Below are 12,880 nucleotides of genomic sequence, written 5' to 3'. Positions count from 1 at the left end.
TCTAATAACAATAAATATTTTTAATTCTTTATTAATAATTTTACTCAAATTACTTAGCTGCATTGTTTGAAGAAAATGTTTAGGTATATAATGCTTCTAAGAGTTTAAAGAACTTGTTGAAAAATAAAGTGGTTCCGTTATAAATGTAATAAGATCCTATAAAGGATGCCAATTCACAACCAAATAATTTCAAAAATGTTGTGAAAATCATAGGATTTCATTATTCTTTAATGTTCCATACTCTCTAAACCATAATATAGCAATTGAAATATTTCTTGTTATGACCTTAAGAAATGTCTAAATAATTTTGTGAAGAAGCAATTGATTGTTTAGTTAATTTTTCAAATTGTTATCCTAATTCATGTATATGGAATAAATTAAGCACCACAATAAGCATTGAATGGACAAAAGTAAGTTATTTTACATTTGAGAGGGTTTGGAAGCATTAGGTATGCTTATAGTCAAAATAGATTGGGTTAGATACAATATTAGAAAATATATTTTCATAGGTAATAACTCAAGGTCAAAGGCTACAATTTCTACAATCAAAGTAATGAAAATGGTATCATTAAAGGATTTGCCCAGTTTAATAAAAAAGAAAATGGAATTCCATTGCCTAAGAGGACAACTACAATACTACTCCTCTCTTTGAGAAAGAAGAACAATTTAACTTGAGAAGGTTTACAAAAGCTTATTGTCCTTGTTGTTATAGAATTTTTATTTTTTGTGATTTTTCATGACTATTTGTTCATTAAATTGATAATTACAATTAAAAAAGAAAAGAAAATAAAAACAAACAAAAAAAAAAAATCAAAAAACAAAAACAAAAGAAAAATGACCTTTCTTGATATCACAATAAGAAAATTGCTTTAATTTTATTTTTTAGACTTTCCTCTTCCTTTATTCTTTCAATAAAGAGATCTTGTCTCACACCTTCTTAGAAAATTAATAAATTAAATTAAAATTTTAAAAATTCATATTTACTCTATTTTTTAAGTAGTCCCTTATCTATTTTAAAAACTAAAGCCAAGATCGATATAATTGTATGATCATCTAATTACTATAACACCTCAAAGAAGAGACCCTTTTAATATATATATATATATATATATACACACACACAAAAGTCCTTTTATTTCCCTTAAATGTATTACTTAACAAAACATTGCATCATTGGTGTATCAATCTCATTTGTTAAATAAGCAACCAAAAGGATTATTATGTTTCTCTAACAAGATCCCTCAAATGTAGGATGAACTTAATAAATTGAGGAGATAAAATATGCTGATAAGGTAACATTTGATCTCCCACTAAAGAAGGTAGTGATACTATATTAAACAAAAAAATTTCTTAAAAGCTTAAGGTTGTAGAATTTGGGTGCCCCATAGTGCATATTGTGTACTTTTGACAAGCACTATTGATTTTTATGCTACCAAACTAAAAATTTAAAAAAATTTCTCTATAAAAATAAAAATAAATTTGATTTTACAAACTATTCTTATAATCCTAGCACTATATTTGAATTCACCAATTATGCCTATATATTGAACCAATTATCTAAACAAAAGTTCTATAGAGGATCTAGGATTGATCATCCAATAATCAATAAAGGAAAAGTATATAATTTTCTAATATATATTTAAGGCTTTGTGCTCAAATAATGCACCTTTTAACAGAGGAAAATGAATTCAGCTTTATGATGTAGCCTAAATTGTTTAAAATATATGCCAATGATATATGAAGTATTTTAAGTTGATGATGCTAAAGTTATTTAAAATCATATAAATTTCACTCATATGTTGTTAAGAGATCAACATTGAAACCAACTTATCTATTTTATTAAAAAAAAAAATACAAAACCAACCTAAAAAATGAAGCATGCTAATCTATTTTAAATGAATAGAAATATATACATTTTTACTATGTGAAACATAAGAACAAAATATTACTATTGGAAATAATACGATAGGTTTTTTGTTTTGCTTTACTATCTTACTATTAACCATAGAGATAACAACCAAATTGAAGAAATTCTCTACACACTTGTTTATCATAATCAAGGAAAGGTACAAATATACAACCCAATCATATGGGTATGGTAATTACTTACTAAAGTCGTTAATGGAAGGATACAATTGTGAAGACATACAACAACAAGATGTGGGATTACACCTGTCTTTACATGTTTGAAAAGGTAAGTGAAAGAGTTTAATATGGATGTGGTTTATTAGTATATTCACACTTTTATGAATCCAAATTGTTACTTTCCCACCCTAAGTTTGGATAGTGAAAGAGAGATATTTAAATATTCACATAATCTTCTCTAGTCGATGGTTGACCAAATTGTAATAGACTAATCACTATATTTCTTACTTTCCCACTTGAACATGAAGCTGAAAAATGATGTTGTGACTAAGAAATAGATTGGTATTCTAAGCTTTCTTACTTAACCCAAGTGTTGCTCACCCAATTGAACATGTACACAAAACAAGTAGGCCCTATCCTTTCAATGCCAATAATATCTCACATAAAATTCAAGCCACTCTGGCAATGGTAAGAACTAAAATTTTCTTATTTTGCCTATTAATTCTAGTCTCTATGAGCATATTTGAAGGTTCTTAACTCTTCACATATATAAGAAGTGACACTAAAAAGTTTCCACAATGTAGATCGCCCTTTTAATGATGAAGTGCTTCAAGTTTTATCCTCATGTTAACACATGCTAATGGCAATTCTATTTAATGCCTCTATTGAGTATGTAATAAATCAAATGTAATCAATAGAAATTGGGCCAAAGGAGACTATTGGCAACATGGATGGATCTCATAAGAAATCAAATCATTAGGGAATGTTAGTGGTTCTAATTTCAAGTGTTTATTGGTTCTAGGGTCTTTTAGTATCAATGTTAAAAAAGGTTTTCAAGCAAATAGAAGTCACCAAAGAGTTCAGGATCTGGTACACTAAATTTTCAATCTTGTAAAAATGAGGCTAATGATTTTCAATCAACAAATAACGAGCAAGCCACTAATTATTCACCAAATTTGGTTAATTCTTCATTAAAGAATTTAGTCACCCCATATTATTTCTATTCTCAACTTATGTTCATGCTCCTATAAGCATCAAAACAAGAAAAACATAGAGCTCCAAGTGAATTTGCATTTTCTATTCATGCCTCTAGCTCCTCTATCATTTAGATAACATAAGGCTATCAACTTGAAAAGTCTCTGAAAACATTAAGATATGCACTGAAATTCAAAAGGATAAAATTTTTCAAAATTATTTTTCTCCTCCATGCATTCTTTCTTCCATGACACCCTTCTAGGCCTATTTATATCTTTCATGCTCTCTCTAAATGATTAACAAACATGACATAACTAGAATAAAATATTCTCATGGCAATCATCCCCAACCTCGGTCCTTTAAGATGTGGAATCTATTATTTTCATTTTATAAATTGGAATTCATCACAAGCAAGGGAAAAATACTAGGTTCTACACTATAATGAATATTTTTTGGACATCCCCATTAAATTTTAGTGAACAATTTATGTAAACATGATTCTTGCAATGGACATTGGACACACTTCATGGGGAATATTGAGATGTGCACTCTATGCTCACATTCAGCCATCTCTTCCCCACATGTACTACCAGGATCATCATCATACGTGCATTCAAAGATAACAATATCATCTTCCTTTTTTTCCTACTCTCTAACACAAAAAACATTAAACAATGTATAGAAAATGAAAAAAAAAACTATAGTTATGATTAAAGTACTCATCAAGCATGGAAATAAAGTTGCAATTTCTTTAAGGCAATTATTGAAGTAAATAATATCTTTTCCATGATCAAGTACCTCATCTTGGAGTCATGAAACAGTTACTCACATAATAAATGGGCAAATTCAACTATTTATCTTCTTTGATTAAGACTACATTAAAGGCATAATTGGAAGTCTTAAGGAAGGCCTCCTTCCAATCCTCCATCCACTCCAAGCACTTTTTTTTTTTCACTAAGAAACTTGTAGAAATGCAAACATCTATATGAGCACTTGAAAATAAAACAACTCATGGAAATGATTAGATAAGTTAAGCATTCAACATCTCTAATGGATTATAGTGAGGACATCTTGAGTATTGCTTTTGTTTAGACTAGGTTCACATCTATTCCCCTTTTGCTTACTATACAGCTTAAAAATTTCCCAATTTCAACCATAAAAACAAATTTATCAAGGTTGAGTTTCATTCCAAATTTTTTTATTACTTCAAAGCTTTCTTGTAAGTGCTACTAGTGAAGTTCATCTCTAGTTTTGACTAGTATATCATTGATATTGACCTCCATTGTTTTCCAAGAAGATGTGAGAACATAGAGGTGACCGTCCTCTAATAGGTTCCCTTATTTATATTTTTTATAAAAGTTGTTGTCTTTGTGTTCTTGGCATCAATATACATCCAAAATAGATAATCTCCAACCTTTTGTTATTGCATCTACTAGCTGGTAATGCTTGGTAAGATAAACACAATCTTATGGGCATGCTTTGTTAAGGTCCATATTATAATTCAAATTTTAAATTTCCTATTTTTGTTAGGTACGACTATTGTATTAGAGAGCTAAGTGGGGTACAAAAGTTCCTTGATAAACCTAGCTTCCTAAAGCCTATAAATTTCTAATTAACAAACTATATTTCTTTGTTCAAATGTCAATTTCTTGAATTTTTGCCACAATGGTCAACAATCAAGTGGTGTCCAACTATAGTAGGGTTGACTCCATCATATCCTTGACATCTCAAAATGAAATATATTAAAAAGACTTCAATAGTGTCACAAACTCTCTTTTCTCATCCTCAATTAAGGTTGTGCCTAAGTTAATCTTCTTTCTTTCTAGATACTTCACTAAGTTAACCTTTTATGTATTCTTAATGACTAAGAGAGTATCAATTTGTTTTGTCACCATATTCTAATTTCCATAATTCCCATAACCTGACATTCATTTTTTCAAAAACCCCTTACATGGTAGCACCTTATAGCATCTCCTAGCCAAAGCTTGAACCCCTATGATTCTAATTACCCTTTGTGGAGTAGTAAAAAGAAACTTATGATGATACTTAGATAGTATAGCTTACATATGATGTATCCAAGTTGTGCGAAGAATAGCATTCCAAGTAGACGATGTCGACTATTAAAGATTTCATCATTAAAGTAGTTGGTTATACTCAAATAGGTAATGAGCTCTTGGCAAAGATAAAATCCCTATTGAATCCTACTACAAAGTTGTTACTTGCCATCAACTACAACAAGCTATATAGTGTAGTGAAGAATAAAACATTAGCAAAACTCCTTAGATCTATCAAATTTCTTGTATTTCAGAGCTAGCAACCAAGAGTGTTAAAACAAGGGCATCATCATGGGATGGACAATGTTGTCTTCAAATGTTTAAGAAAATATCAAGTCACCTTGTTTGTTGCTTAACCATTTTGATTCATACATTAAGTTCAACTTGATTAACTACTTTTGTGTTAGTCATTAGGGATGTTTGTGTTCCAAAATAAACGAAAGATCTAATCCTTTGTTTAATTATCAAATAGATACCCCCTCTTATTCTATTTTATGGAATTTGAACTTGTTTGATAGTAAAAACTCACCCCGTGTTGCCACCAAAGGTAGTTCTGAAACTTCCTTTCCCATAACTCGAATTTACTGCTGATACAACCTTGGAGCTGAATAGTAAGTAATTATTACCAAACAACTTACCAATCATAGAGAATACAACTAAAAATGGTAGCTCTTCCTATAACTTAAGAGCTACATGTGGGCAATTATTAATTATCATAGAAGACAATGAGAGAAAGAGAATAACTAATTAAAAAAAGAAAAAAAAAAAAACAAGTCATAGGCAATAGGGTTGGAAAAGGATTATCATATCTCATAAAGGAAAATAAGGAAATAAACAGAAAAATATTCTCATGTATCATAAAGGTAGTTGCTCTTACAACTTGGTAGCTACACAATGGGCAATTATTAACTATAAGAGAAGACAACTAAATGAGAAGAGAGAGATAGAGAAAGAGAGAGTATAACTAATTAAAAAATAAAAATAAAACAGGTTAGAGCCTAGCGATGCCTAGTGTTAACTCTTGTGTTTGCAAAAAGGTTAGTCTAGGGTTGTAATTATTGAAAAAGGAAGCCAAGACAGTGGGCTTGGAAAAAAATTCTCATGTATCGTAAAGGAAATAAGGTAATAAATATAAAATAAGCAAAACATTCAAGAAAGATTCTCACTAAACTATTAATTTGGCATTGTACATGCCTCCAAATTCCTACTCCCTTGTGTTTTTGTTGAAAAAAAAAGTATTAAATATATTCGTACACAATTAATTTCTCTTGCCATTAATAAATGCAAATAATCGAAAATAGAATACTATTGCTCACCTATGCACCATGTTGAGTAAAAAATCTTCACCTTCTACAACAATAATTAGATTAAACTATTCCTATAACACAATAATTATATTGGAAAATAGTTTTAAACTAAATAATATGTTGGCTTAAATTAATAAAGAATGATCACAACAATATCAAGAAATTTTACTAGCAACTACTATGATCTTTAATTCTTTGAGTTAATAAACTTAGATGGAACCTAGGATGAACCATTAGGGATACTCATATAATCCAAAGACTGATTAGATTTAGAATTTTACTAGTGGTGTTTCAGTTTCACTTTTATCTATTCTTATTAGTTTATGATAGGGTGTTTACCACTATGAATGATGAACCATCAAGGATGTTTTTAATTATCTATACTATATTATCCCCTTATTGAACGATTATTAAGTGTTTACGACTCGAGCACATAGTGTGTCATTATTTACAAAGGATATTGAAGTTTGGTTGATTCTCTATAGTAAGATGTTGAATCAACTTCAGAATTGGATTATGAAGGAGTTAGTACTCCTATGGGTCCCAATGGTCCCCTCTGTAAGCTCACATACCTTATTCGCATGGGTTATTGGGGTTGGATTGGCTCTAGGTTCACTTTTGTGCAGAAGAGCATTTTGGTAATTACATAAAGTTGCATAGGAGTAAGTTAACAAGGTCTCTGGATTAGGCTAATTGATTAATTATTAGTCCTTATTGGGTTATAAATCAATTAGGACCCGTTTTAGGCTAGATTAAGTAACCTAAACCCTTAGTGGGCTCAACTCACTTAAGCACAATAGGGTACCTTATAAATAACCCCGTAAGGTTTAGGGTTTCCATAGCTTTTCCATAGAGTTATCTTCAACGAAAGAGAGCCATACCCTCCATGTTCTCTTTCCCCCACCGAAAGTATGTTAAGATAAAAAAATAAAAATAAAAATAAAAATAAAAACTAATGGGTGGAAGATAGTGGGTCCACGAGACTTCCGAGAACATTGATTTGATTATTTAACACTTAAAATTTAAGGTTTGGGAATATCAAAACCTAAAGATTATTACTTTAACCCTAAATATCCTTACATATATATATATATATATATATAATTGGCATTTATTTTGTTGCTTTGATCTAAGATGCCATTTGGTATTAGAGCATAACGTTACTGAGATCATTATTTATGGTGTGCTAAACCTCTTTTTTTCAGCCTTGATATTATCCAATGACCAATGGATTCATGTAAGTTTCTTTTTTTATTATTGCATGTGTCGATTGAATGAGATAATTGTTTTCTTTATTCTTCATAGATTCGACTATAAGCTCCATTAAAAGAGCACAAGTTTTCAATTTTTCTTGTAAAGTTTTAATCTTTTCCATAGATTGGAATGTAAGCTCCATTATAGGAGCATATGATTTAATTTTATATTGTAAAGTTATGTTTTTTCTTATGTATGGAGGGCTAGAAGAAAATAATTCCTTAATGATGTAAAAAAAGATATGATCTTTATTGTAGCATCATATATGAAGTATCAAGGAGTTTAATGGCAATGGAAAATGATGAATATTTCTTTTGAGTAAAAAACATAAAAAAAAAAAAAAATATTAAGTTTTGGTCAACTCTTGAAGAAAGGATAAGATGTCCTCATAAGAGATCAAAGTTTCTTAATAAGAAATTAATTTACTAATTTGGTTGCTAATGTGCCCATGATAAGAAATTAAATATTCTTATTGAACATTTAAAATGTTGTAAAATGGCTAAAAGCATGTGTTAATGATCACTCTTAGATTGACACTAGGGATTTGGACATCTTAACTTAAATGAATTTAAATAATTGAGAAAAAAAAATAAATAAAAACTTGTTAAAAGAATTGCTCTCTATCCATTACTAAGATAAACTATATCAAGAAAACTTGTTTGGAAAACATTCTTAAAAAAGTTTTCTTAAGAAAGCTACTATAAGAGGAAAGAAGTTCATAAAAGTCATTGATGCATATGTTGATAAACTTTTCTGAACTCTTCTAATAACAATAAATATTTTTTATTCTTTATTAATCATTTTAGTCAAATTACTTGGCTACATTGTTTGAAGAAATTTTTAAGTATTTAATGCTATTAAGAGTTTAAAGAACTTGTTGAAAAATAAAGTTGTTACAATATAAATGTATTAAGATCCTATAAAGAATGTCAATTCACAACAAAATAATTTCAAAAAGGTTGTGAAAATCATAGGATTTCATTAGTCTTTAATGTTCCATAATCTCTAAAACATAATATAGCAACTGAAATTTCTTCTTGTTATATGACCTTAAGAAATGTCTAAAAAATTTTGTGAAGAAGCAAGTGCTTTTTTAGTTAATTTTTGAAATTCTTATCCTAATTCATGTGCATGGAATAAATTAAGCACCACAATAAGCATGGAATGGATAAAAATGAGATATTTTACATTTGAGAGGGTTTGGAAGCATTAGGTATGCTTATATGCCCAATCAAAAGAGATTGGACTAGATACAATATTAGAAAATACATTTTCATAGGTTATAACTCAAGGATAAAGGTTACAATTTCTACAATCAAAGAGTAATGAAAATATCATCATTAAAGGATTTGCCAAGTTTCATGACAAAGAAAATGGAATGCTATTGCCTAAGAAGATAACTATGAGACTACTTCTTTCTTTGAGAAAGAAAAACAATTAAACCTGAGAAGGCATGCAAAAGCTTCTTATCCTTGTTGCTATAGAATTTTTATTTTTAATTATTTTCATGTCTATTTCTTCATTAAATTGACAATTACAATTACAAATGCAAAAACAAAACAAAAAGGAAAAAGAAAACAAAAGAAAAATGACTTTTTTTTTATATCATAGTAAGAAAATTACTTTAATTTTATTTTTTAGACTTTTCTTTTCTCTTATTCTTTCAATAAAGAGATCATGTCCCACACCTTAGAAAATTAATAAATTAAATTAAAATTTTAAAAATTCTTATTTACTTTATTTATAAAAACTAAAGCTAAGATCAATATCATTGTATGATCATCTAATTACTATGACACCTCAAAGAAGAGGCCCTCTAATAAGACTTCAAAGAGGGCAGGTGTCTTGTTGATAAATATGTGACATACATATAAACACAATATAGGAAATAAATTGATGAAAACTTATATGTTGATTTCATCAAATATTCACAGAATAAGTAAGAGGCCCTCAAACAAGGTAGCCATTAGAGAGTGATTTCCATGATATGGTAGGTGTCCCCTTGATAAATATGTGGCTTACATATAAACACAATATAGGGAAAAGAAAAGAAAAAAGATAATAAAACTACATTGATTTCCTCAAATATTGATAAAATATGCCTATAAGAAATAACATAATGCAAAATTAAGAAAATTGTGAACATGAACAATAGTAGAGAAAAAGTAAAGTTGTAGTGCATACGCTAATGAATATGATATATTCTATCATTATTTTATTTTATTTTTCATTCCAGTTACTATTAACAAACTCAAAATTTGAATAAAAATTTGAAAATTTATTATGGAATAATGATGTGCATAAAATAAAATTGTAAGTTTTATACCTTTTTTTTTTCTGACTCCACTCATGCCATTAAAATTTTGTCTCCAAGCACCTAAATAGATCATTAAGAAAATAAATATCTTTGAAAACAAATGTCAAGAAAACTAATAATCACATATAATATATGTAAAGTACTAATTTCCAAGTAAATATACGACATACAAAATTCAAACCTCTAGGTGTGGAAGTCATTTGTCAGTTAGTAAAGGAACGTGCTTTATAAGTCAACCATAGCTTGCAGACCTGAATATAAATGACCAACAAAATTTTTGAAGCACATAAGAGATTTTAGGACTTCGAGAAGCTTTGAAGAAAAGTTAGGAGCTTCATGAAGAGAGTTTTACACAGATGATGAAATGTGGGAGGGGTGCAGGTTTTGTGATATAAGATAAGCTTTGATAGGATACAATCAACAAAACTTTTGGAGCACATAAGATATGTGAGAACTTGGAGAAGCTTTGAAGAAGGGTTATTTGCTTTTATTATTAAAAATAGAAATTCATCTACAAAATATTAAAACTCCTATACAATATATATACACACACAAACACACAAATATATAAGGATATTTTAGTTTTTTTATCTTTAAATTTTATTTAATATATTGTTAAAATATAAGCAAGTAATAATCTTATAAATTTTTAAAAACACACTCACACATATTAGATAAATCATTATTTTAATATAAATGTGTGTTCAAATCTACATCTTATTGTTAAATGCTGTATATTATATTATATATGTAAAGACAACGAGTCTTCATTGTATGTTGACAATTTTGTTTCATTTTATTTTTTGGCTTAAGAATCTTTTTAAAGAGTAACTTACTCTCCATTGAAGATTCAAGGTTGTTGTTTACTCAGCTAGAAAGTTGTAGGTAAGTCTAAAAGGGTTTGACTTGTGGAAACTTAGGTATTCAAAGGGTTAGGTGGATCAATTTCCTTTTATTAAATTAAAAAGATTAAATGAATGTATTTTGAAAAAGACTGGACAACTCAAGCGATGGAACAATGCTCAAGTGCTAGGATTGTTGAAGTACTTAAGCTAAAATGAAGCTCTCAAGGTGCTTGAGCGGTGGTGAAGTGTGCTCAAGTGCTTGTATAGAATTTGTCAGAATATGGTAGAATATTTTTAAGATATTTCACACAAATTGAGTTTGAAAAGTTTAAGGTTTCGATCCCTTAGGCCTTTTATGCCTATATAAACCCTGTTATAACCCTTCTAGGGAAGGACACTTTTCATGAGAGTAAGTCTACCTTACAACACCATTACCAATCTCTCATCATGGATTCAAAACATTGAATCTAAGGTTGTTTGAAGACTTGCCTTCCTTTAACGGTGTTGAAATGTATTCATTGAAGTATTTGAAGATTGTTGCATCATGGACATGGATCAAGTTGTAGGTACTAAAAAGTAAGTCTTTAGGATAAAATAGAAAGGTAAATTTTTATAACATGGTCTCATATAGTGGATTTAGATTAGAAGTCATAAACCTCATGGTTTTTTTATCTCCACATTTAGTGTAAGGGTTTTCCATGTAAATATTCTTGTGTCTCATGCATACTTATTGGTTTATTTGAGTATTTTGATTATATTGATTAACCTCAATATCTTGTAGGCTTAAAATTGGGTTGATAAATTTCAATCCTTATATTATAATTTTTAAATAGATTCACCCCGCTTTGGGTGATACCCTACTGGACCTAGGTTTTTCAATTGGTATCAAAGCAAGATAAAAATCATATTTTTATTAATCCTACAAGTCCAGTATGGAACAACTAAGAACTAGGGCTCCTCTGAAGAGTCCATCTTACTTTGATGTAAGTAACTATCCCCACTAGAAAGCCTTAATGAAGTACTTTCTTAAAATATAAGGTGAACGAGTATGGATATCAGTGGAATATGGATGGAGACCCCCATTGAGACTTGATGTGAATGGGAAATCAACTGGTGAGTTAAAACCTAAATAAGAATTGGACAAACTTGATAATGAAGTGAAGTTAATGTTTGGGTTCTTAGGCATCCCCTCTAAGTTGACTTCATTATTGTTGCACCACTATGCCTTGTCCAAGTCCACCTTGGTATTGTAACATGCCATGGCATTGAACTCATGGTTCACTAAGTTGCCTCGTTGCACAAGGCATTATGCCCTTATGTCATCTTGCCTTGTCATAGTTCACTAATAAGGCCAAGGTACCTCCCCATGAGGTCGTGGTCTTACATGCTTTGTGTCAAGGGGCTAATAGCAATCTTGAATTGGCTTTTATATCTCACCTTACTTCTTTGTAGATGGTATAAGAACTAAACTACATCCAACAACTTAACCGGCCAACTAGCATGGGTCATGTTTAGTCTAATCCATTAGTAGTCATCATTAAGTGTCAGTCAGGCGTAAGGAACAACGAATCGCTACACCAACATATGTTATACTCATTATAGTGATGCTTATTGGCTTATCTCTTCAAATGAGATTCATTTAGAATTGGCGACTATTATTCTTTTACACACATGGTCCTAAAAAAGAAAAAACTCCTTGGGGGGAGTAGTTGATCCTTAGATTATGATTTTTTTTTTAAAAAAAATATACTAAAGTCCTTTTATTTTCCTCAAATGTATTACTTGACAAAACATGCATCATTAGTGTCTCAATCTCACTTTTAAAATAAGCAACCAAAAAGATTCTTACATTTCCCCAAAAAGATCACTCACAAGTAGGGTGAACTTAATAATTGAGGAGATAAACATATGTTGACAAGGTAACATTTGACCTCCCACCAAACAAGGTAGTGAGACCATATTAGACAACAAATTTTCTTAAAAGCTTAAGTTTGTAGAATTTGGGCGCCCCATAGTGCATATTGTGTACTTTCAACAAGCACT

Source organism: Vitis vinifera, chromosome 19 (genome assembly GCF_030704535.1).
Source record: "Vitis vinifera cultivar Pinot Noir 40024 chromosome 19, ASM3070453v1".
NCBI lineage: Eukaryota > Viridiplantae > Streptophyta > Magnoliopsida > Vitales > Vitaceae > Vitis > Vitis vinifera.
This window is presented reverse-complemented; position numbering follows the sequence as displayed.